This window comes from Tamandua tetradactyla, chromosome 17, assembly GCF_023851605.1.
Source record: "Tamandua tetradactyla isolate mTamTet1 chromosome 17, mTamTet1.pri, whole genome shotgun sequence".
Classification (NCBI taxonomy): Eukaryota; Metazoa; Chordata; class Mammalia; order Pilosa; family Myrmecophagidae; genus Tamandua; species Tamandua tetradactyla.
This window is the reverse complement of record NC_135343.1, coordinates 42,463,090-42,490,151: the sequence shown is the minus strand read 5'-3', so window position 1 is coordinate 42,490,151 and position 27,062 is coordinate 42,463,090. Positions and strand designations below refer to the sequence as shown.

At 39.1% G+C, this 27,062-nt stretch overlaps 1 protein-coding gene across 1 annotated transcript in view; it reads right to left on the bottom strand.

The window, feature by feature from the left end:
• The window catches only part of ANTXR1 (ANTXR cell adhesion molecule 1), a 252,599-nt gene that overhangs the window by 118,396 nt on the left and 107,141 nt on the right, over positions 1 to 27,062 (bottom strand). The window lies entirely within an intron of this gene.

The window sequence follows — 27,062 nt, the reverse complement described above, 5'->3', positions numbered from 1 at the left end:
AACTGGATTAGGTAGAGGTGTGTCCCCACCCACTTGAGTGGGTCTTGATTAGTTTCTGAAGTTCTATAAAAGAGGAAACATTTAGGAGAATCAAAGATCAGAGAGAGCAGAGCAGAAAGGCAAAGTCACGAGAAGCAGAGTCCACCAGCCAGCAACCTTTGGAGATGAAGGAAAATGTCTCCAGGGAGCTTCATGAAACAGGAAGCCAGGAGAAGAAGCTAGCAGATGATGCCGTGTTTGCCATGTGCCCTTCCAGATGAGAGAGGAACCCTGACTGTGCTCAGCATGTACCTTTCCAGATGAGAGAGAAACTCTGACTGTGTTTTCCATGTGCCTTCTCACTTGAGACAGAAACCCTGAACTTCATCAGCCTTCTTTAACCAAGGTATCTCTCCCTGGATGCCTTTGATTGGACATTTCTATAGACATATAATTGGGACATTAATATATCTTACAGTATATTAAGCAAATAATCAGAAAGTGTTATCAAAGTCCACTGAGGGAGGGGAGAAAGGCTATGAAACTATTAAACCTTACTATCAGGGAATCTCCTGAAACTGTGTCAGACCTTAGGGATATCCAAATCAATAGGCCATGCCCTCGATCATGAGGCTTACTCTGGTGAAGCTGCTAGTTTCCTTTTGAACATAGCTCATAGCATGCATTAGCAGTTTTCTCCTTGTACCCTGGACTTAAACACTCTTTATACAAAGAATAACATCTTTGAAATAATTCTTACAAGATCCATTCACATTTCTAGTGTGAGTCAGTTGGGACACATAGGTCTATACAACTCCTTTCAATTTTGTTTATCTTCAATATAGTAATATTATTTCTAGACCCACTAGAGAGTCACCTTCACTCCTATCTATTTCCTTACATTGAAGTTCAACCTCATTAGCTAACAGTTCACCCATCTCCAGCCTCTGTGTATCTCTAAGTTCTCTATCTTCTGTATTATAAGCCTCTGATTATACCTTTATGCTGGTCACAAAAGTGGAATCACAAAGTATCTGTCCTTTTGTGTCTGGCTAATTTCTCTCAGCATTATGTCCTCAAGGTTCATTCATCTTGTCATGTGCTTCAGAATGTCATTTTGTCTTACTGCTGCATAATACTCCATTGTATGTATATACCATATTTTGTTGGTCTACTCATCCGTTGATGGGCATTTGGTTTGTGTCCATCTTTTGGCGATTGTGAATAATGCTGTTATGAACATCGATGTGCAAATGTCTGTGTCATTGCTTTCAGCTCTTCTGGGTATGTACCAAGTAGTGCTATTGCTGGGTCATAGGGCAACTTGATATTTAGTTTCCTAAGGAACCGCCAAACAATTTTCCTTAGTGGCTACACCATTATACATTCCCACCAGCAGTGCATAAGTGTCCCAGTTTCTCCACATTCTCTCCAACATCTATAGTTTCTTATTTATTTAATAGCAGCCATTCTTATAGGTGTGAGGTGGTATCTCATTGTAGTCTTGATCTGCATTTCTCTTATAGCCAGCGAAAATGTGCTTTTGAGCCATCTGTATTTGTGCTTCAGAAAAATGCCTATTCATATCTTTAGCCCATTTTATAATTGGGTTGTTTGTTCTTTTGTTGTTGAGTTGTGTAATTTCTTTGTATATACAGAAAATCAAACCTTTGTCTGATATGAGATTTCCAAATATTTTCTCCTATTGAGTTGGCTGCCTCTTCACCTTTTTGACAAAGTCTTTTGAGGTGCAGAAGCATTTGATTTTGCGGAGTTCCCATTTATCTATTTTTTCTTTTGTTGCTTGTGCTTTGGGTGTAAAGCTTAGGAAGCTATCTCTAATTACTAGGTCTTGAAGATGTTTCCCTACATTTTCTTCTAGAAGTTTATGGTGCTAGTTCTTATATTTACGTGTTTGATCCACTTTGAGTTAATTTTTGTGTAGCATATAAGATAGGGCTCCTCTTTCATTCTCTCGGCAATTGATATCCAGTTCTTCCATGCCCAATTATTGAAAAGACTATTTTGTCCCAGTTCAGAGGATTTGGGGCTTTGTCAAAAATCAGTTGACCATAGATTTGGTGGTCTATTTCTGCACTTTCAATTTGATTCCATTGGTCAGTGATTCTGTTTTTGTGCCATTACCTTGCTGTTTTGACTACTGTGGATTTATAACAAGTTTTAAAGCCAGGGAGTGTTAATCCTCCCACTTCATTCCTTTTTAGGATGCTTTTAGCTATTTGAGGTCTCTTTCCCTTTCAGATGAATTTGGTAGTTAGCTTTTCTAAATCTTCAAAGTACGTTGTTGGAATTTTGACTGATATTGTGTTGAATCTGTAGATCATTATGGAGAGAATTGACATTTTAACTATATTTAGCCTTTCTATTCATGAGCAGGGAATATCTTTCTACCTATTTAGATCTTTGATTTCTTTTAGCAATGTTATATAGTTAAGTTCATTAAGTATCTTTTACTTAAGAATGAACTTAAAATCCATTCAAAAGTAAATTTTAAGTAAAATCCATTTTACTTAAAATCCATTCAAAAAATCTTTTGAATGGATTTTTTCCTTAACTGACTCTTCAGTTAGGTCATTGCTTGTGTATAGAAATGTTACTGATTTTTGCACATTAATTTTATATCCCACCACCTTGCTGAATTTATTTAGCAGCTCAAGTAACTTTGCTGTAGATTTCTCAGGATCTTGCAAGTATACTATCATATCATCTGCAAATAATGAGAGCTTTACTTCTTCCCTTTCATTTTGGATGCCTTTTATTTCTTTGTCCTGCTTAATTGCTCTAGCTAGAACTTCTAGCACAATGTTAAATATTAGTGGTGACAGTGGGAATCCTTGACTTGTACCAGATCTTGGGGGGAAGGCTTTCAGTCTCTCTCCATTGAGTACAATGCTGGCTATCGGTTTTTCATACATTCCCTTTATCATAGTGAGGCAGTTACCTTTGATTCCTATTATTTGGAGTGTTTTTTATCAGAAAGGATGCTGATTTTGTCAAATGCTTCTTCAGCATCAATCGAGATGATCATGTGATTTTTCCTTTTTGATTTGTTAATGTGCTATATCACATTAATTGATTTTCTTGTGTTGAACCATCCTTGCATTCCTGGTATAAAACCTACTTGGTCATGGTGTATAATTCTTTTAATGTGCTGTTGGATTCGATTTGCTAATATTTTGTTGAGAATTTTTGCATCTATGTTCATTGGGGAGATTGGTCTGCAGTTCTCCTTTCTTATAGCATCTTTACCCGGTTTTGGTATTAAAATGATATTGGCTTCATAAAATGAATTAGGGAGAGTTCCTTTTTCCTCAATTTTTTTGGAAAAGTTTGAGTAGGATTGGTGTTAGTTCTTTCTGAAATGTTTGATAAATTTCCCCTGTGAAGCCATCTGGCCCTGGCCTTTTCTCTGTAGGAAGATTTCTGATGACTGATTGAATCTCTTTACTTGTGATTGGTTTGCTGAGATCTTCTATTTCTCCCTGAGTCAGTGTAGCTTGTCTGTGTGTCTCCAGAAATTTGTCCATTTCATTTAAGTTGTCTAGTTTGTTGGCATATAGTTGTTCATAGTATCCTCTCATGATTTCTTTTATTTCCTCAGGGTCTGTGGTAATGCACCCCTTCTCATTTCTGATTTTGTTTATTTGCATCCTCTGTCTTTTTTTCTTTGTCAGTCTTGCTAGCGGCCCATCAATTTTATTGATTTTCTCAAAGAGCCAACTTTTGATTTTATTGATTCTTTCTATTGTTCTTCTGTTCTCTCATTCATTTATCTCTGCTTTAATCATTGTTATTTTTCTTCTCCTATTTGCTTTGGGGTTAGTTTGTTGTTCTTTCTCAATTTCCTCCACATTTGCTGTTAAGTCCTCAATTTTTGCTCTCTCTTGTATTTTAATATAGGCAATAAATTTCCTTCTCAGTACAGCCTTTGCTGCATCCCATAAGTTCTGACAAGTTGGATTCTCATTTTCATTCATCTTCAGATAGCTACTGATTTCTCTAGCAATTTCTTCTTTGACCCACTGGTTGTTTAAGAGTGTGTTATTTAATTTCCAAATATTTGTGAATGTCTTATTTCTTTGGTGGTTAGTGAGATCCAGCTTCATCCCATCGTGAGCAGAAAAAGTGCTTTGAATAATTTCAATATTTTTAAATTTGTAAAGACCTGTTTTGCATATCATCTATCTTGAAGAATGTTCCATGAGCACTAAAGAAGAATGTATAACTTTGTGCTTTGGGGTGCAATGACCTATATATGTCTGTTAGGTCTAATTCATTTATCAAGTTATTTGACTTTATTTCCTTGTTGATCTTCCATCTGGTTGTCCTATCTAAAGAGGAGAGTGTATTGAAGTCTCCTACTATTATTGTTGAAACATCTATCACTCTCTTGAGTTTTGCCAATGTCTGTCTCATGCACTTTGGAGCTCCTCAACTGGGAGGATAAACATTTATGATTGTTATATCTTCTTGGTAAATTGACCTTTTAATTAGCATATTGTGTCCTTTGTCTTTATGATGTCTTTATATTTAAAGTCTATTTTGTCTGATATTAGTATAGCTACTCCTGCTTTCTTTTGGTTACAACTGGCATGGAAGATCTTTTTCCATCCTTTCACTTTCAGTCTATTTGTATCCTTGTGTCTAAGATGAGTCTTTTGTAATCAGCAGATAGCTCAATTATGTTTCTTAATCCATTCTGCCAATCTGTATCTTTTAATTGGTAAATTTAGTCCGTTAACATTCAAAGTTATTACTGAAAGGCATTTCTTGATTCCACCATTTTATTTTTAAAATTTTATTTGTCAGATCTATATATTCTTTTCCCTTTTCTCTTTGTGTTATTTAAATTACCCTTAGTGATACTCTTCAATTCTGTGTCCTTCACACTCCCCTCTCCTGTCTTTTTTTTTTCAACCAGCAGAACTCCTTTTATTATTTCTTATAGGGCCAGTCTCTTGTTGACAATTTTTTTCAGAACTTCTTCTTCTGTGAAAACTTTAATCTCTCTCTTAATTTTGAAGGGCAATTTGGCTAGGTACAGAATTGTTGGCTGGAAGTCTTTCTCTTTCAGGATCTTAAATATATCATACCACTGCCTTCTTACTTCCAGGGTGTTAGTTGAGTAGTCTGAACTCAGTCTTATTTGATTTCCCTTGTATGTAGTAGATTGTTTTTCTCTTGCCACTTTCAGGATTTTCTGCTTCTCTTCAACATTTGACAGACTGATTAGTATGTGCCTTGGGGAAGGCTTATTTGGATTTATTCTGTTTGGAGTTCTTTGGGCTTCTTTGATTTGTATATTTATGTCCTTTGTAAGGGCTGGAAGTTTTCCCCCATTATATCCTCAACTACTCTTCCTAGCCCTTTACTCCTCTCTTCTCCTTCTGGGACACCAATGATTCTTATATTTGTGTGCTTTGTTTTGTCTATCATTTCCCTGAGTTCCCATTCATTTCTTCCATCTTTTTTGCCATTTGCTGTTTTGAGTCTTTGAAGTCAATTATCCTGTCCTCTATATCACTTATTCTTTCTTTTGTCTTTTCAAATCTGGTGCTGTGTTCATTTAGCATGTTTTTTATTTGGTCAACTGAGTCTTTAATCTCTGTGATTTCTGCTATTTTTCTATTTATTCTTTTAAATTCCTCTTTGTGCTCTTCTACTGTTTTCTTGATTTCTTTATGTCATTTGCTATCCCACTTATTTTATTAAGTAGAGTTGTATGAACATCTTTGATTAGTTGTTCCAATGTTTGTGTTTCCCTTGGCATTCTAATTTGGTCATTAGGCAGGGTTCTATCTGTCTGCATTGTGATATGCTTAGTGATCTTCTGCTGTCTTCATGGCATGTAAATATCTTCATTGATTTACTTTGGGAGTTGATTTCTTTCATTAGTCTAAGGCCTTATGTTTGCGGGATGGTTGTACAGCAGGGAGCAGGGCATGGGGTGGAGCACTCACTATATGGTGATTTCTTTCAAGGTAGGTATGGGTGCAGGTTGGGGATATTAAGCTGATGCTTGTGAATGTGGGTACCCAGCGGCCAGGGCGGATGTAGCTGTGCGGGTGCATTGGTCTAGGGGGCGTAACCCTGGTATGCACTGGTCTAAGGCACGGGGTCTTTTGTGCACATGCATAGAGCTGTGGCAGAAGGTTGTCATTACACTTTCGTGGACTGGGGGCAGATGTCATCTGGCTGTGTAGGTTGGCACTTTCTCAGAGCTGGGAAGTGAGGTGGGTGGCTGTGCACATGGGCGGTTCTAGGACTGCTGTAAAATGAGGTTCCCAGAGTTGAATGATGTGACTGGGTGCCCGTGCACATGCGTGGGCCTGGGAGTGCCGTAAAGGGATGCACTGAGCTTGGGGAGGGTGGGGTGTGGCTGTGCAACACTATGGGCGGGGGCAGGGTTAGCCTGGGTATAGAGGGTAGTGCCCGCAATCTTTATGCACTGGCAATGGCCTGCAGGGAACAGGGAGGGGGAGGTAGTGCTCAGGAGGGGTGCAAGAGAGGTGGGTTGGGGTGCACTTGGGGTGGCGGTTGGGGGCAGGTATATGCACTGGGGGCTGATGGGGTGGGGGTGCTTGGAGGATGGGAAATGGGAGTGGGTGAGGGGTTTGGGTGTGTGGGGTATGGGGTGAGTTGCCAGTGACAGGGCTGCACTGGTGAGGGTATTGTGCCCAAGGAATGCAGCCTGGCTTACTTCCTAGTCCCATGTAGCCGCCCTGCAACCAGGGCCACTGGGTGTGGTACAGAAGGCTCTCTCATGTCAGCCTCACTCCCGAATTGCCACCACAGTCATCCTCTTAACCCTTCTCTAACTTTTCCATGGAACAGGACTAAGCTTGAGCTAGTCTATTCAGACATCTTCCTGGAAGTCCCACAATAATGTTTTAAAGGTTCATCCACATTTTACACATGTGATGGTTAGGTTTTGGTGTCAACTTGGTCAAGTGATGATGTTGTAAGCATGTCTTGTGGCTGGTTGATAAACTAGAAGGCTGCTGTATTAAATCATCAGCTAGTTGATTGGCTGATTACATTTGTGATCAATTACGGCATATCTCCCACAAATGAGATAATCCCATTAACTGAAGACTTTTAAGGAAGAAGAGAGACTTTCACAGCTTCTTCAGCCAGTGAGCTTCTCCTGTGGAGTTCTTCCAGACACTTCATTGGAACCACCAACTTCACAGTCTGCCCTACAGATTTTGGAGTCTTTCATTCCCATGGCTGCATGAGATACCTTTATAAATCTTGTATTTACAGGTATCTTCTGTGGTTCTGTTTCTCTAGAGAATCCTGACTAATACAACATGTACTATAACTTCATTTATTTTTACTGCTTTATAATATTCCATTGTACGGATATAACACATTTTGCTTATCCATTCATCTGCTGATGGACATCTGACTTGCTTCAAGCTTTTGGTTATTGTGAATGATAGCCAACTTGTATATGAACATTCATACACAAGTATTTTCGTACGTGTTCTCATGTCTTTGGATATATACCCAGGAATGGAATTGCTGGACCTTATGGTAATTCTATGTTTAATTTTTTTGAGGAACCACTAAACTGATTTTCACAGCACTTTTACCGTTTTACATTCCCACCAGGAATATATGAAGGTTTCAGTTTCTCAGCCAAGATCCTATAAGAGCTAAAAGAAGTGAGAGAAAATGGCTCAAAATGAGGCTAGAAAAGGCACGAGGGCCAGAAGACCAAGACCATGCAGGCCATGGTGGGACTCTTGGGATTTTTTTCTAAAACCAATAAGGGTGTTTGGAGTTCTCCCTATCTTTAGAGTTGGCCATAGGCAGATTATGGAAGTAGCAGGAATGGTGAGCATTTGTTGAGTAAACTTGGGAGGCTTATGATGATACTGGTGGGCCTCTCAATGCCTAAATTGTGCATTATTATTTTCAAGATATTTTCCCATCTATGGTGATAATAATGACAGATAAAGTCACCAGGGGACACACTGTGTATAGGCAATCACTAAGTGCTTCATATAATCAAGTTGAACCTTCCAGCAATGTTATTGGGGAGGGATGTCATTACTTTTATTTTTAATTAATTAACTAATCAATTATAATTATTATTGGTAATATATTAGAGAAATTGTGGGTTTACAGAACAGCCATGGATAAAATACAGGATTTCTATATACCACCTTAATATTAACACCTTGTGTTGGTGGAGTATATTTGTTACACTCAACGAAATCACGTTTTTATAATTGCACTACAGTTTAACTTCTGGTTCACTGTTTGTGTTGTGCAGTTCTATGTATTTTTTTAAAAAGTTTTACCTTAGTAACATATATATAACCTAAAAATTCCTCTTTCAATCACATTCAAACATCTAATAGAGTATTGTTAATTATGTTCACAGTGTTGTGCTACCATCACCACCATCAATTACCAAAATGTTTCCATTATCCCAAATAGAAACTCCCTGTTCCCTAACACCCCACCTCCACCCCCATGGTAACTTATATTCTAGATTCTGGTGACTTATATTCCAGATTCTGACTCTATGAGTTTGTTTATTCTAATTATTATACATCAGCGAGATCATTCAATAGTTGTCCTTTCGTGTCTGGCTTATTTCACTCAATATTCTACTGGGTGTGAAATGGTATCTCATTGTGGTTTTGATTTGCATTTCCATAATGGCTAATGATGTTGAGCATCTTTTCAGGCACTTTTTGGTCGTCTGTATATCTTTTTTTTTTTTAAGTAAATATCTATTCAAGTCTTTTGCCCATTTTTTATTGTTAGGTTGAAGGATTTCTGTATTGTTGAGTTGAATTATATATTCTGTATATTAAACCCTTATTGGATATGTGATTTCCAAATATTTGCTTCCATTGTATATATTGTCATTTTACTTTCATGATAAAGTCTGTGATGCACAGCTGTATTTAATTTTGATGAGGTTCCATTTATCTAGTTTTTCTTTTTTTGCTTGTGCTTTGGGTGTAAAGTCTAAGAAACCATTGCTTAACACAAGATTCTGAGGATTTTTCCCTACATTTTCTTCTAGGAGTTTTATAATTCTTAGTCTTCTGTTCTAGTTTGCTAGCTGCCGGAATGCAATATACCAGAAATGGAATGGCTTTTAAAAGGGGAAATTTAGTAAGTTGCTAGTTTACAGTTCTAAGACCGAAAAAACGTCCCAATTAAAACAAGTCTATAGAAATGTCCATTCAAAGGCATTCATCCAGGGAAAGATAGCTTGGTTCAAGAAGGCTGATGAAGTCAGGGTCTCTCTCTTAAGTGGAAGGGCACACGGCAAACACAGTCAGAGTTTCTCTCTCATCTGAACAGGCACATGGTGAACACAGTCAGGATTCCTCTCTCATCTGGAAGGGCACATGGCAAACACACGGAGTCATCTGGTAGCTTCCTCTCCTGGCTTCCTGTTTCATGAAGCTCCCCAGGAGGCATTTTCCTTCTTCATCTCCAAAGGTTGCTGGCTGGTGGACTCTGCTTCTTGTGGCTATGTCATTCTGTTCTGCTCTCTCTGAATTTCCCTTTCTCCAAAATATTTCCTCTTCTACAGGACTTCAGAAACCAATCAAGACCCACACAAATGGGTGGAGACATGCTATCATCTAATCCAGCTTAACAACCACTCATGACCAAACCACATCATCCAGGGAAATGATCTGATTACAGTTTCAAACATACAGTATTGAATAGGGATTATTCTACCTTTATGAAATGGGATTTTGATTAAAACATGGCTTTTCTAGAGTCCATACATCCTTTCAAACCAGCACAACTTCCATTTAGGTCTTTGATCCATTTTGAGTTGATTTTTGTATGTATTAGAAGAGGATCCACCTTCATTTGCAAAAGAATTAAAGATCAAATGGAGATCTATTTTTCCCAGCACCATTTATGGAAGAGACTGTTCTTTCCCAATTGAGTCTTTGCCCCTTATCAAAAATCAGTTGGCCATACCAGGCCCTTGATCTTGAGGTCTGCTCTTGTAAAGCTTATGTATGTAGCAGAGAAGCTTAGCTTACTCACAGACATGTCTAAGAGTTACTTCCAGAGGACTTCTTTTATTGCTCAGATCTGGCCTCTCTCCCTCTAAGTCCAACTCTGCAAGTGAAACCATTGCCCTCCCCCTCTATGTGGAACATGATATCCAGGGATGAAAATCTCCCTGGAGGTGTAGGAGATGACTCTCAGGAATGAGCCTGGCCCTGGTACCGTGGAATCAACAATGCCATCCTGACCAAAAATGGGAAAAGAATTGTAACAAATAAGGAATCAGTGGCTGAGAGAGTTCAAAGAGTCAAGAGGTTACTCTGGAGGTCACTCTTATGCAAACTTCAGTTAGACACTGCTGCCTATCATTTTGATTGCCGAACCCCAATCAGAACCATTCCTGCCATTCCTAAAGAACATCTAGGGTATTATATGAGATTCTACAAAGGTTCCACACACTTGGGTGATTTTCCAGAAACCTACAATCTGCAGATGGGTCCCTGGACCAGATAAGTCCTGAAACCTAGAAGGGCCAGCCTCTTCAGAACATCAGCTAGTTCCATCTCCCTATCCCATATTATTAACAGCCCTTTCCAACATGAAAAAGTTAGAATGGGCATAGCCCAAATACCTCTAAAGAGTGGGAGAAAGATCAAAGGTGATTTTTGATCTTCTCCCTACAGAGAAGGCAGGGTTTAGCAAACAACTATGATTGCTGAATTCATTACATTGATAGTTCTTTTAGTCTCCAGTATCTTAGAGCATCTAGAAATAAAAATCTAAAATTGTGAAACTGTAACCCATACCAAACTCTGAAATCTGTTCTACAACTAATTGTTGTGATGTGCTTTGAAATTTCTTGCTTTTTTGGTATATACATTATTTTTCACAAAAAAGAAAATAAAGTTGATTGTGATGATAAATGTGCAGCTATATGATGATATTGTAAACCACTGATTGTATTCTTAGGATGATTATATGGTATGTGAATATATAATACATATCAAAAAATAATTAATTAAAAAAAATCAGTTGGCCATAAATGTGAGGGTTGATTTCTGAGTTCTCAATTTTATTCCACTGGTCAATATGTCATTGTGTCAGTATCAGGCTGAAATAAAAAGGGCTATAAGAGGACACTATGAACAACTGTACACCAACAGAAAGATAACAAGATGAAATGGAGGAACTCCTAGAAATACACAAACTACCTACACTGACTCAAGAAGAAGCAGAAGACCTCAACAAACCAATAATTAGTAGAGACTGAAACATCAAAAACCTCCCATCGAAGAAAAGCCAGGACCAGATGGCTTCATAGGGAATTTTACCAAACATTCCAAGGAGAAATAACAGCAATCCTGCTCAAACGCTTCCAAAAAATTGAAGAGGAGGGAACACTCCCTAATTCATTTTATGAAGCCAAAATGACGCTCATACCAGAGCCAGATAAAGATACCACAAGAAAAGAAAATTACAGACCAAGATCTCTTATGAATCGAAATGCAAAAATCCTTTTATTCATTAGGGTGTACCATCATTTTTGATAAGAGATTTGTTTCCCTCTCACAAAAATCCGTGTGGGCCATGTTAGGTAGAGGGACAATTAGGCTCACATACAGATGCAAAAACAAAAGTTCAGAGAGGTTAAAGTGACCTACAGATGCACAGCAAGTCAGGGGCAAGGCCAAACTAGAACTGAATTCTTCTCTAATGTTCTTTTCTCACCAAGAGATTCTCCACTCCTGGAAAGGTTTGCATTAAAGAATCAACCAAACTTGGGACAGGCATGGCAGACTAGAACCTATATTTACTTTCTCTTGGTTATGGCTTATCCTGTTGCACATGTAATAGCTATACCTGGGAGTGCCCTGTTCACAGAGCCACGGGGCAGCCACAGAGCAGCCCCAGAGGACCTCGTGACTTCTGCCTACATTCTGCGGGAAGAGATGGGTCAAGCTGAGGAGGCGCCCGAGAGGGCATGCTGCAGCTGGCACGGCCAGGGGGACTGTGGGGGCCAGCATGCCCGTGTTCTGTGTTAGCACCACGGTCACTGCTGGGACTCTCTCTGAAACGCCTCGCTGCTTCCCTCCACCCCAGATGGAAAGGAGAGAGGATGAGATTGGCTAAGGTCAAGCAGATATTTCTTCTCTTCCTTTCATCTTTCTTTCCTTCTTTGAAACCAAATATTCCTGGAGTAAAGCAGAGGAAAACCTCACTGGAAGACTGATGAGATTTTTGCCGAAGGAGTAGGGCGGCCTTAGTCCCTCCTTCCATCGGGGAGCTGCTCTGCCTCCAAGGCCTGCAGCCTGTGCTCTACGGAGCTGGCATTTTCTGCTCTAAGATAGAATGTTTGGTTTGGAGTCCGTTTTGTTTCACTTTACCACAAAAATGAGTGACTTTTTTTTTCCCCTCTCTCTCTAAACAAAGGAGGGCCATTTGGTTTCCATAACTCAGATCATCTGACTCTTTCCTGGAACGTCCACTTGGGAAGCAGCCTTCTTCATTTGCTGCTCGGCTGGGCCACGTTGGGTGAGGGGGCCATGCCAGCCTCCTGCGACCTCACCAAGGCCAGTTGTGCTGTGACGTTTATGGGGCTACAGTCCAGCCCAAGGACAACTGAGGCCCCGGCTCCTCTGCTTGCTGGGCAGCCATTTCACTGCTCGTGAGCACTGAGTGGGCAGGGGAAATGGAGACCGAGAGCTTGGACCAGCCCTCTTGGCTTTTGTTTGCAACTTGGGAGATAATTAAGGAGGGATGGGAGTTTGCAACCAGAAGTTAAAAGAATTTTTTAGATGCTTTGTAAATATAAATCTCTTTGCCTATTGCCAAAAATATTTGAAAACTCACTACATAACTATGACATAAGCTAACCTAAAGCATTTGTCTACAGGAGTCTGATGATTGAACAGAAGCTTAATTTAAATCAGAATTTGGGGATCAGTGAGAGTCATTACATCAAACTGCCCACCAAACATCTCAGACTTGAGAACTGGGCATCCCTGAAACTAAGTATAGAGGCAGGCAGTATAGACTTCAGAGTTAAACAGATCATGTTAGAATCCCAGGCCTTTCTCTTAATACTGTGTGGATGGGGACACGTTTTTCATGTTTTAACAGTGGTGTTGATATCATTGCATGGAGTTGTTGTGAGGATTAAACGAGAATGTATTAAAGCACAAAGCCTGTTACGTGGCAATTGGTAAGCATCCTGCAAATATCATACCACATTATGACATTGGCATCCACACTTTTAAAATAGACTACATGAATGTAGTGGTTTAAATCCAGAGGCACTGATGGTGAAAATTTTTTAAATGTGTGATTTTAAAATTACATTCTTCTACCAAATTATCATTTTTGACATCAGGAATTTCAAGGAAAATGAAAAATTTTAGTGAATTTATGTGTATGTGTATATATGTATATGTATATATTCATATGTATATTAATTTTAACAATATAACTATATGCTCATGTTCTCATTTAACTGTCCCAGAACCCTCTGAGATACTATTATGATAATTTGCAGTTTGGGAAGCTGAGGCTCAGAGAGATTAGGTAATTGAGTCAGTGCTGCACCACTACTGAAAGAGCTGGATTCAAACCAGGTTTGTTGAAATGACTCGCGACAGTTAACCCAGCTAGTTTTATGATGTAGCCTGAAATACATCAGAAGCTGAGGCTCTTATACCACTTTTGAGGCAACTGGTCAAGTTCTGGATGGAGGAGACTGGATAATGGCAGGAGAGAGGACTAAGGTTGAAGGGCTCTGTGACAAGGTTCAGGTTGTCTAAGCTAAGTTATAGACTCATGTTCCAGAATCATATTTCCAAATGGGTGCATTCCCAGGTTTTGACCTTAGCTCAGTGTAATCTTTTGCCGACTAGTGAAGAAGGAAGTTTCCAGAATTCTTCCTTGCAATTAATGACTGTCTAATGAATTTGGGATTGAAATTCACTAGCCAATTCAAACACCAATCACAATGAATCCTTTTATAGAGCAGATTAAACAGTTAAAATATTTTCCAAGTCTTGGCAATCTTTCCTTGATATAAATATTTATTTCTGGCCACACGGAAAAGAAAGATAACCCTAAGAAAGATAGGCTTATCTGGAGGAGCCTGCTGAAACTCTCCAAAAGCTGATGTAAGCCCCAAAGCAGGGTTTGCATTCCTGCTGTAACATTTGCATTAGGTAGTGGGAAAAATAGTAGAGTTTAGGGACTGAATGAGCTCATCCTGCTCTTTCTCCCAATCTCCCCTAGGTGTAGGGAGCATTTTCATGACATCACAGAGCCAAGAATAACTAACTGTCTGGCATCAAATTACCAGGTGGCTTGGGAATGTGTTTCCAAATGAAGGGAGAATAGACAGGTTAGAATTAGGCTGAACTTTTCTACCTTTTCACTGTCTCCAAAAGTAACTAGCTTTCTAAAAAGTTAGACTTTTTAACTATTGCCTAAAAATCTGAAATAAATATATATTCAGCAGGGTTCCAAGCTGGTGAAATTGAAAGCATCTGGGTTGAGCTTTCTGGAGTCCCAGCCAGAGAGGAGATGGCTGGCTGCCCCACTGGGGCTGTCTACAACAATAATTCACAAATAGGGGGGCCTTATTGCAAAGCTAAATGGTACCCATTGCTGGGAGTAGGAAGGAACTAATATTTATTAAGCATCTACTATGTGTCAGACTCTGGGCTAGAAGGTTTTCATAAATGGGTGTGATAACAAGCCTAAGGATTCTTTTGATAGCAGACATTAAAAGACATTAAACTTTACGTCAGGGAAGAAAGCAAAGATTTTGAGAATGGGTAAAGTGGATTTTACTTGGAAAGGCTGACCAGTGGTTTTGAGGTCAGCAGAATGAGAAGCAAGAGTCAAAAGAGAATGAGAAGAGTTAATAGTGAAGAACAAGTGGGTGGGGCCAAGTTGGACATAACCTTAGAGAATATAGCATGTTAACTCTAATGTCCTCTTGTGCCCAGCTGAGGTGAGATGGGTGCCTTTAAAGTGACAGAAACAAGCTGGCCACCATTTTTTTCTTTAGGCCTGATTCATACCCACATACCTCTTGCCTGGCCCCAACTGGCTAAAATTGTTTCTTTAGGACCCCTCCCTGGTTAGTTATCATGAGATCAGGAGATGAACCTGGCAAACAGATTCCAGATGAATTCCCTGGGTCTCTAGTTAACCATACCATCAATTCCTGTTACTAGCCCATGTGCCACCAGGAATCCAGGATTGTTCTTTGGGCAGGCTGGAATAGGATGGAGAATAACGGGCACATTAAGAGCTTAGGCTCTGGAGTCAATCACCACTTCTTCACTCACTGCTTACATAACTTTGGGAAAGGTTTTTAAACCCTATCTATCATTTATAAGATGGGAATAAAACTCATTTCATAGGTTGCTGTAAATTTTAATGAAATAATATTATTAAATGCTACCGCACTATGTGGCACAAAATAAGCACTCAAAAAATGTTAACTATAGTTCCTAAGGGGGTAATGCTGGGCTCGCTGTCTGAGACAGCTGTAAAGCACAAGGTGTGAACATGTGTGCAAACTGAGTGGGCCTTGCAACTTATCTACCAGGCTGTCTCAGGGCTATATGCTATAACTGTAGCAAGATGCAAGTCCTCTGTCTGAATGGTATCTGTGGGCATGTATATAGTGCAGTGGCCTCAACTGGGACGATTTTGCACCCCAGGAGAAAACTGACAATGGCTGGAGACAATTACAGTTCTCACAACTGGGAAGGTGGTACTGGCAACTAGTGGGTAGAAACCAGGGATGCTTCTAAACATTTTACGATACACAGGATAGACCCCTACACAAAGAATTATCTGGCCCCAAATGTCAATAGTGCCCAGGTTGGAAACCCTCGTATAATGTCTACCATTGCTTTATATCTTACTTTGCCCCATTGTAGAGGGGGCTACAGATATTACAAAGTAACGTACAGCCCCTCAGGGTCCTGGGGAAATGTCCAGGAAAATTCAGAGGTGTTATGAAATGATAGGTAGAAGAGGCAAAGGAAATTAACAGCTGGATGGACGTTGGAAGACAAATCCTGGTTGGAGTAAGGAAGAGGGTATTTTTGATAAATTCCTCCATGAAGACTTAGATGGTTCAGTTTTCCTACCGGTAGGTTGCAGAGCACCTGAGACATCCTTCTGCTTGGTGGAGCTCTGTAAGTTAAATGAGGCACTGCAGAAGTAAGATACATACTGCTATTGAAGCTCTGAGATGTTGTGGGGTGGGGGAGGCCGTAAGGTCAGAAGACCTTACAAATAAATACCAGTTCAGACCTCCAAGTGGAGGGCCATCTTGGAAGGAAATGAAGGTGGGTTCATGCAGATCAAGTCAGCGTGCTTATGAAAACTGAGATTACAACATGGCTCGAGAAAGAACAGAAGGAAATCAAAGATGAGAGGCCTATTCCAGAGGAGCACAGGGTAGAATCCAGCAGCCCTCCTTTCATCTGGGTTGTCTTTGATTGACATCCCCGAGTCTCCCAGCAGATTGTGGCCTCTTTAGCTCTGGGCACACTGGCTTTTAAAACTAGTATCAGCACAGCTAGTCTGATTCTCAGGATATAAATTACTTTCCACCCACATCTATTGGTATTTTTATTAATTACTTAGGTAATACATATTTAGTGCAAAAAAGTCTGCGAGATATAGAGTAGTATATAATAAAGAAATTAAAATCTTTGGTAATCCTGCTTCCCAGTAATAAACATTGTTAATGCTTTGGGGTATATTCTTTCAGAATATTTTTGGTATGAGTTTGAATATATATATATATGATACATATATATATATATATATATATATTTTTTTTTTTTTACAGAATTGGGCTCATCCTACATGTAAACTGTGGTATTTGGCATTCATCTCTGTTCAAAATTAATAGAGATAGTTAAGACATTGTAAGGAAAATGAACCAAGGTAAGGTAGGTCAGAGCTCTTGTGCAATATCTTCTCTCAATAAATCTACAAAAAAAAAAAATCTTGATGTTTGACATTTGTAAAACTCCCAAATTATCTTCTAAGTACACCATCAGCCTTTTAAAATGCTGTATCCTGAGGTCGGAATAAGTGCTGTATTTATGACAGCTGTAATTTGTGAAGAATAAATATATTTTTTAAAGCTTTGTTTTTACTTGGTAGAGGACAGTTCAGGATTCATGCACACGGTATGTGCATCCTATCACATAAACTCTTGCAGCTGTGCACAATTAGGTCTGGCAGATTTCACCTTTGAAATCGGGATTGAGTGGTGAGACTACCCAGATGTCTAAAGCCTTTCTCACAATCATGGCCATGGGCTATGGGTTATGGTGGATACTGTGTGCTCTTAAAGGACACAAACATACACAGCAACTTGGAGGAAAGGTGGGAAGGAGACCCCGAGTGCATATTTGGGCAACAATGGATGGCCACGAAGCAGCTGTGGGCAGAGTTGAGTTGCTAGAGGAGATCCACTAGTTGCACTTGTTTTTCTTCCTTTCCCTCAGCAGCACCCAACCTACTTTCTAAATTAATATTGAACAAATATTTAAAGAATGTCAGTTTGAAGGGCTACAAGATGACTAGCCTGAGGTGGGGTGGGGGAGGCCATAAGGTCAGAAGACCTTACAAATAAATACCAGTTCAGACCTCCAAGTGGAGGGCCATCTTGGAAGGAAATGAAGGTGGGTTCATGCAGATCAAGTCAGCGTGTTCATGAAAACTGAGATTACAACACGGTATGGGATTGTGAACTTTTTTGTACATGGGACCTTTTGAAGACATTATTGGTTAAGGTTGGCAGGTGGAATCAGAGTGGGTTCTACTCTTATTTCTGGAGGCCTTATAAAGAAAGAAATTGGAAGCCAGAAGTCAGAGGAGGCTCACAGCTCTGCAGAAACTGCAGATACAAAGAGAGAGAGATCACCATGTGACAGTAGGCACAGATGCAAACCAAGGGGCCCCCAAGCATTGCGACAAGCCCGCACCAGAAGTCTACCAGTTCTGTAAGAAAGCGTGGCCTGTCCAGACCTTGATGTTGGCCTTCAAAACCATGAGACAATAAATGCTTGCTATTTAGGTCTGCCCATTGTGCGGTATTTGCCACGGCAGCCTGGCACCTAAGATAATGGGGCTACAAAAAGGCCTTCCCTCCTTGGACTGCTGTGATGGTGAAATGACATAATCCTGGAGGGCTCCTAGCACAGTGCCCAGCACAGTCAGTGGCTACTGTCCTTTGGATGAAGCTCCCTGATCATCACTATGGGCATCCCAACAAGAAGCACGAGATGAGGTGCTCCTTTACGTCTTTTCATTCTGGGTTACATGAAGTGACATTTCATTGAGGACATTTGACCAACGCATGAAACACTAAACAGTGAGAAAATGAACCAGTGGGCTTTTGTTGGGGAAGCTTATGTGGTGCTTCCCTCTGCTCTCCCTCCCTTTCAGCCCCATAGGTGTATTTTAATGGTCTCCTCAGGGAACCCTGCAGGTCAGATGTTTTCTAAGACGAGTTCAGATTCTGAATAATTGGGCAGATTTTTAAAAACAGACACACTGGGACTTGTACATCTGAATAAGTCCTGGCTATCTTCTACTGGGGAGCTAAGTCCTTCTTTGGAATCTTTCTCTTAGACTTCACTACTATTGTTCAGTTTGAGAAAATACCCTTAAAGAAAATATCAAGATATCCTTAAAAATTATCCAATGTCTAATACTTTGATGGTATATTGTATTTTTGCAATCAACAAAAAGTAAATCAGAGTCATGTCTGGTTTGTAAGTTCAAGGATAGAGCTGGGAAATAAAATTTTGCATCAAAAAAAAGTGTATCTATAAAACGATGAAACTCATTTCTCTCATGACCTCTAAATTAAATTTTAGTGAATTTGTTTAAAATCAGTCTCTTGTTTATAGTCATACCTCACATGTCTCCATGCAACACCAGATAGCTTAGATGTTTTTTGTTACTGCATTAGTAAAATGTCCATTTAAAAAATTTACTGGGCCTCAAAATGAATCACTTCTTCAGCTCATACCCTTGTGTCTTCTTGTTAGCATTTTAATCTCCCCACAAATGGATTTCCAATTGAAAGTGGATCTTTTCTTGGCCCAATACACTGAATACTGGAGTAGGAAAAAGTGCAGCCAGAATAAATAAAGATGTGTGAAGATTTCCAAGTTATTTTCTTGGCCATGATTGAGTTTAGCCTAGTGATTGGAGAATCAACCAAACACTAAACTTAGGATGCGTGCAAGGCCTAAAACCAAGAATTTTTAAATAACTTTTTTCTTACATAATGTAAGGGACACATGCTATTTGTAGAAAACATAGAAAAACAGAAAGAAGAAAATGAAAATCAACGGTGGGCTTGTTCAGAGATACAAATGTTAACATTTTGATATATATTCTTCACATCTCTCCCTCTGTTATAAATGTGTGTGTATAAAATATAATAGTGTTGAGGTACTATTTTATCTGTTTGATAACTTATTTTATAAAACAACACATGGTGCTATCTCATTAATACTGTCCATTCTTCTTCTGCAATATTATTTAATTATTTAGAGGTGAAACATAATTTATATAGCAGATTCCCTACTGTTAAGCATTTCCGTTACCATTTAGATTGGGTCTCTTGCTCTGTGTGTGTGTGTTTGCTTCCCTTTCCTTTCTTCTTGCTATCATAAGCACTATTATGATAAACATCTTTGTAGGTCAGTCTTCGTCAACATTCTCAATGATTTCCTTTTGATTAAACAGAAATTCTAGGTCAAAAGGGTATAAAAGCAGTTGAAACATTTTAAGAATTGCCTTCTAAAAGATTATAATGACTTCTCACCAATGGTGAATGAAAACACTTGCTCCTTTACATCCTTCCCAATACTGGACATTGCACTTTTATTAATCTTTGCCAATTTGATAAATGGCAGTTGATTATTTCAATTTGGATTTCCTTGGTCACACTAAGCATTTTTCTATATTCTTATCAATGATTTTTCTTGTAAATTTTTTTTCCTATTTTTTACACGTTGCTGTGTTCACCTTCTTTATTAATTTTAAGAGCTATTCTATTTTAAGGTTATAGATTTTTTGTTCGCTGCATATCTTATAAATAATTTCACCAGTTTTATGTTCTGCCTAGTTTTCTCTTTTATAAGAGAGGAATTTTGAAAAGTACTCAAACTGTCAAATTTTTCCTTTATTGTGTTTCCCTTCAGTGCTGGGCTGAAAAAGTCCTTCCACACTGGAAGATTCTGTAAATATTTATTTTTGTTGCCTTCTAGAACTTTTATAATTTCATGTTCACTTTCAAAATTTTAGTGCATCTGGAATTTGTTTAGATGTAAGGTGTGAGATAAAAATCTAACTTAATCGTTTTTCCACCTTGTTAGCCAGTCACCTCAGCACCATTTATGAATAATCCAATTTTTTCCACTGATTTGAAAGGTCACATTACTACACACTAAACTCATGTATGCATTTGGCTCTCTTTATGCACTTTGTTTTTCCTGTTTCAATGTTTAGTTTGTCTATTGTGGCACTAGTCACACATTGTTTCAATTACTGCAGGGTTTTTTTTTAATATATATATATTTAAAATAGGCTAAAGCCAGTTTCCACATTTTTCTTGGCTGTTCTTGTATATTTATTCTTCCATATAAACTTCAGAGTCATTCTGCTCAATTTAAAAAGTCCCATTGGAATTTTCACTGGGATTGTATTAAGTACAAATAGTAATTTATAGAAAAACTGATTATCCAGTTGCTACTCTTTTTAATGATAGTGATAATGATAATAATAAACTAATACCAGCAGCCAACAATGATTGACTGCTTACTGTGTGACAGCTCTGTTCCAAGTCCCACACATATTTAAACCTCAGAACACCTCCATGATATAGGAACTATTACTGCTATCCCCATCTTACAGATAGGGAAACCAAGGCATAGAAACGTTATATAACTTGCCCATGGGTCACACAGTAGGATACATCAGAGCCAAGATTCTATTCCCAGGTGGGCTGGCTCTAGAGATTGTGCTATTCCACGAATCTACACTGCTTCCATTTATTCATGCGTTATTTATATCCCTCACAAAGTTTTGTAACTTCATATAATACTTTACAAATGTGGTTAAATTACTTTTTCTAGATTTTATTGATCGTAGCTGTATTTTCTCCACTTATGATTTCTATCTGGTTATTACTGAACTCTGGCAGAGCTACTGATTTTTATATAAGTAAGGTATTTAGTTTGGAATGCTTGGCGCAACAACCATTTTCATAGCCCAGTAGTTCTGTAGACCCTCTTTACTTCTTCAGGAAGATATAACCATCATTTTAAAGAAATGATGACTGGACCTCTCTCTCCCGTCTTTACATCTCTCATTTGTTTCCTTTCACCAGCTATAGTTGGCTATTTAAGTTTAAAGTAGTTAAAATTAAATAGAATTAAAAATCCAATGCCTCAATTACACTAGTCACATATAAAGTGCTCAATATCCACATGTGACGAGTAGCTACTGTATTAGGTACCATTATAGGAAATTTCCGTCATTGCAGAAAGTTCTGTTGGACAGTGCTGCTGAGTCTTTCAGCTCAATGTCAGTTAATAATGGTGAAGAGGACTGTACTGCTTTATTCTTCTTAAGTTTAAAGTGAATCTTTTAATTAGTGATTCACCATTAGAATGATGCTGAGGTTCAAATACCCAGAAATATTCTTTATTATGTTAAAGAGGATTTATCCTATTTTTAGTTTTCTAAATGTATCTTGAAAAAAATCTGGAATGATATCCACTTCACATCAATAAGTTTTACTATATGAGAGGTAGATTTCTCTTTCTTCAAAACTGTCTTAGCTATTCTTGGTCCTTTTTAAACATTTTGCTGGATTTTGTTTGTCAATATTTCTAGATGTTTGTCATTAGAAAGCATGATCTCAAATATTCTTGCTTACAGAATTGTGTCCAGTGTTTATTTAAATCAACTTTATGTTATGATCATAAAATGAATTAAAAAGCTTTTTCTCTGTTTCTTTTCTTTGGGGCAGTATGTAACAGGTAGGGATTGTCTGCCTCTTAAATCTGCTAAGACTTGGATGAAAAAAATCTGGATCTGGTGCTTTTATTGGAGGGGTTGGCCTGCCTCATATTTCTTTTCCAATTCATACATTTCATCTTCATCTGTCTCTAATGGCATTGCTTCACCCATCTATTAAGTTGTAATTTCAATGAACAGACTTTCGATTCTAGAATTTCTACCGGGTTCTCTTGCAAATCTGCCTTTGTTAAGTATTCTCCCTCTAAGATCTGTTTGATCTCTTCATGCGTTTGAGACATTCGTTTTGTAGTCTCTTCTAAATTCTTCTCTAATCTCTTCTTGGGTGCTCCCCAGTTTCCTTCCTCCCTCTCTGTAAGGGCTGGCATCTGGTGCTGTGAGCCCACCCGTTTGCAGGGGCTTGCTCGTCGTGGGTGTGCTGGGGGCCCTGGGCTGTGTGGACGGCTTATCCATTGCCTCTGTCAGGGCCAGAAGGGCCAGGACGGTCAAAATGTCTGGTGGTGCATTTCTCGATTTGGTGTTTCTGTGTCACATGGGTGATACAACATCTTACTTCACACTTGTGGATTTTGTTCCCCATGTTTAATTTGCTAGTGCTGCTGGAATGCAATATATCAGAAATGGAATGACTTTTATAAAGGGAATTTGTAAGTTGCAAATTTACAGTCTAAGGCCTTGAAAGGGCCCAAATTAAGGCACCGACAAGAATTTACCTTCACTCAAGAAAGGCTGATGCTGTCTGGAACACCTGTGTCAGCTGAGAAGGCACATGAGTAGCATCTGCTGGTTCCTTGCTCTGGGCTCCACTGCTTTCAGCCTCTGTTTCTTATGGGGATTCCTTACTTGGTTTCTCCAGGGCTGGATTTCATCTGATGGCTTCCCTTGGATCTCTCCAGGTTCTGATTTGCTTAAGATTTCATGGGAAGGCACATGGTGACGTATGCTGGATCCTGCATCTCCAAATGTCTGGGTATCGTGTTGGCTCTGTTGGCTGTCCCTTCTGTTCTCAAGTATCCGCATCTGAGGTTTCTCCAAATTGTTTCCCCTTTTAAAGGACTTGAGTAAACTAATCAAAACTCACCTTGAATGGGTGGAGTCACATCTCCATCTAATCAAAAGGCCACACCCACAATTGGCTGTGTCACATCTCTATGGAAACCATCCAGTCAGTTTCCCACTTTAAACAACATGTCTGGCCTCACAAGATTGGATCAGGATTAAGACATGGTTTTTCTGGGGTAGGTAATATTTCCAAACTGGCACACCCTGCCTGCTTCCATGAGCCATTGAGCAGTTTTTCTAATCCCCATTCAATGTGTGGTGGGACCCACTGGAGTCTAATTCCTGCAGGAGGCTCTGCTCTGGCCTGCTGCCTTGCCCAGGCCAGTAGTCTGTGGTAAGTTGAATTATGCGCTCCAACACACACGTGTTCTTAATCTTAATCCATGTTCCTGTGGGTGTGAACCCACTATAAATAGGACCTTTTGAAGATGTTATTTCTTTAGTTAAGGCGTGGCTAACTAAGCAGGGTGGGCATCCATCTGGATTGCTGAGGACCTTATAAAGAAAATCCAGAAGTCAGTAAGGAGAGGACATTGTCATGTGATACAAGGCAGAAACACAAGCCCTGGAACCCAGGACTGCTGGCAATCAGCACCAGAGGCTACAGATTTTCAGGAGAAAGCATACTTTACCGATAACTTGATCTTGGATTTCTTCTAGCCTCAAAACTGTGAGCCAGTGACTTTCCTTTGCTCAAACCAACTCATTGTGTGTGTTTGTCAGAGCAGCCTGGGAAACTGAGGCTTCAGATCTTATATCTGCATCAGCATCGAGATCACAAGCCTGCCGAGCCCCTGGCCTGGAACAATGGCTGCTTTGCTTCTTGCTTGGATTTTGCAATCTTGTTTGTTTCCTATTCCTGGGGATTTCTTCTTCTTTCCTTTGACCAAGTGTGCACGTTACAATTTTAAAAATCATATTTTACCCACAGTTTTTGGAAGGGATCCCACCTGCATTAGCTTAATCTATTATCTTGACTCCAAATCCAGAAGCTATTTTAGACTTCTAAATGGTTGATTAGTTGATTTTATTTTTAAACAAAGGAAGGGAAAGGGGGAGAGAAGTAAGGTATTGACCTATGCCTTCTTTTCTGGTTATAGTTATCATGCAAGAATACATACAGACAATTTCTACTTTTTGGCAATAATATATTGGTATTTTATTTGTGTCTCAGAATAAAGTTTTAAAAATGTTCATAGCCATTTATAATGTATAAAATTTATGTCTATATCAATTTTTTTATTAACAAGCTCATTTAAAGACTTAGAGAATCATATTATTTCCCGCCGTAAGCACGAGTTTCAAATTTGTTTTTTTACATTTAACAGTTTTTGATTTATATAATTTGTTATTATATTATTTATTGCAGACTTTGACACCTGTGTTGTATTTGGAACCTACACAGACTTAGCTCCATTCTGTGTTAGGCCTTAGTCTTTTGCTGATATTGATTTTCTTAGTTTCCCAAAGCTGCTAAAACAAATACCATCGGACGGAGTAGCTTAAACAATGGGAATCTACTGTCTCATGGCTTCTGGAGGCTAGAAGGCTTGCTTCCTGCCTGGGCTGGGGGCATTCTGGGTGGCCGGCAGTCCTTGGGTTCCTTGGCTTTTCTGTCACATGTCCTTCCCTTTTTCCTCTGGCTTCCACTGACTTCCAGCTTTTGGCTTCTGGCTCTTACCCATGGCTTTTCGTTCAATGGCCAATTTCCTTTGCTTATAAAGATGTCAGCCAAATTGGATTAAGGCCCTCCCTCACTCAGTCCGGGCGCACCTAAACTAAAAGCAACTCCAAAGGTCCTATTTACAAACAAATGGGTTCATTCCTCCAGGACTAGGGGTTGGGACCTGATCATGACTCGATTTCCAACATTTAATAATAGCACTTATAGTCTCTTTTTCCTACAAAATGCAATTCAGCCTTTAGGGACAAAATGGGAATATATAATATAAAAAGGAAAAGTGATATTTTAAAACTTAGGATGTAGTGGTAGGGAAGGGAATTGAGAAAAGCAAGGAATTAAAATTTATTTTTTTTTACAGGGAGAAACCACTAGAGACTAGTATATTCATAAGATTGATAGAAAAATTTAGATATAAATATGCCATATTAAAAATTGTACCTATCTTTTCTATCCTCCATACTTTCTTGATGATATTATTTAATGAATGGAAGCGAATAGGTGAATTTAAAAATATCAGCCATATGTTTTCCTTCAAACTTTAATATTTCCCCCCTTGAATAATTTTAAAAACTGTATGTTTGAACTCAGGAGTGTTGCTTGTAGTGTATGATGCAGCCTAGTCACCATCGTCCTCTCCTTCAGTCTACCAGCAGTTAGATTTATGGCTTAAGCCAAACATCTGTGGCCTTTATTTCTGTATGAATGTGAGTAAGGGAGAGAGCCGATGCATGCAAGTGTGTTACAAAAGGGAGAAAGGAGAAGGCAGAAATAGAATAAAGTGGTTTTCTAAGAAATATCATTGAGGAACTGGAAAATAGCTTCTTCAAATGTTACTTTACAACTTCATATAAATTTGCTTCACATCTCATCCCAACACAGCATCACCATGTACCTTTTAAAACAATGGAATATGAATTGTTTTTTCTTCTCTCCTACCCCACTTCTCATTTATCTTCAGAAAGGGGGCTGGTCTGACAGCTCGGCTTGTCCTGGACGCCTTCTTTGGAAGGGAGCGGATGTCTGCATTCAACCCTTAGGGGTTTCTGTTCTTAGATTTGGGATTTTAGGTAAGGAGGGAAATGGAAGATGAACTTCAGTGAGATCACAATTTAAAGGGAAAAAAGAAGGCCTCTTTTTGGGTAGGGGGAGTATGCCTAATTTGAAATTGTGACTGCTTCATGATATTTCAAAATGCTTTTAGATAGCCTGTACTTTTTGGATATGTGTGAGCATTTCTAAACATTAGGGAAACTGGATGTTTTAAACATCTGGAATTATTCCAAGACTGGGAATTCCAGATGTTTGCCAGGAAGCCACCGTTTATCTGTGTTTAAACAATTCAAGTGGGTTTTAAGACATCAAGTAGAAAAAAGGTATACTCCTCAATTCCATGGTAAAAATAACAAGATAATACCTTCTTCAGGAGGCTAAAAAGAGAACCAAATTAGATAGCACCCATGGAAGGGCAAGTCAATAAATGTGAGCTTCCTACCTGTCTTCCTTACTCTTTCTACCTCTCAGGTTTGTGGTTGCAAAAAGACGTGAGGTATTTAGAAAGCAAAGAACACTGGAAAATGCAGTCTATTATAGCTGTTGCCCATCACTGCAGACAAAGCTTCAATAATGAACTGTGCGATGATGCCAGATGTAAATAAAATCCAGGGCTCCTGGCGTATGTCCTTCCATAACCAATCTTCCCCATCTTGCCTGGACAACTACATGAATCATACATTCCTTTAAATTAAGAACTTGCTTGCTACAAATGTCTTCTGAGAGTGCCAGTGTTATGATAATTCATTTCTTGCATGAAATGCACTTGTTTGACTTCCATATTTCTGTATTTCATGTATGGTATTCACCATGATGAGAGTTTCTTGGCTTTTCCAAACAGGAATCATCCAAGTTTTAAAAAAATTCAGAATCTACCCATGCCAAGCCCAGTAATTTGACTTTGGGCTTATTCAGAAGTAATAAATTAAGACCATCTATTTTTCACTCTTACCCTTGAGAGTCTCGAAAACTTGGGTAAGTAATGCCAAGCGTCATAAGCCCTGACCAACCAGCCCTGACACTGCCACCCAAGAGTGAATTACCTAGTAGATGTCAGTGGAGTAGGAGCTATAAGCACCGTGCTGCCTCCTGTGGGCCAGTACTGGGCTGCTGCTTGGGGCTGCGGAGATTTTGGAGGTAGCAGAGGTCAAGTTCGGCCTTGCTCCACTCACCAAGTTGAGTATCC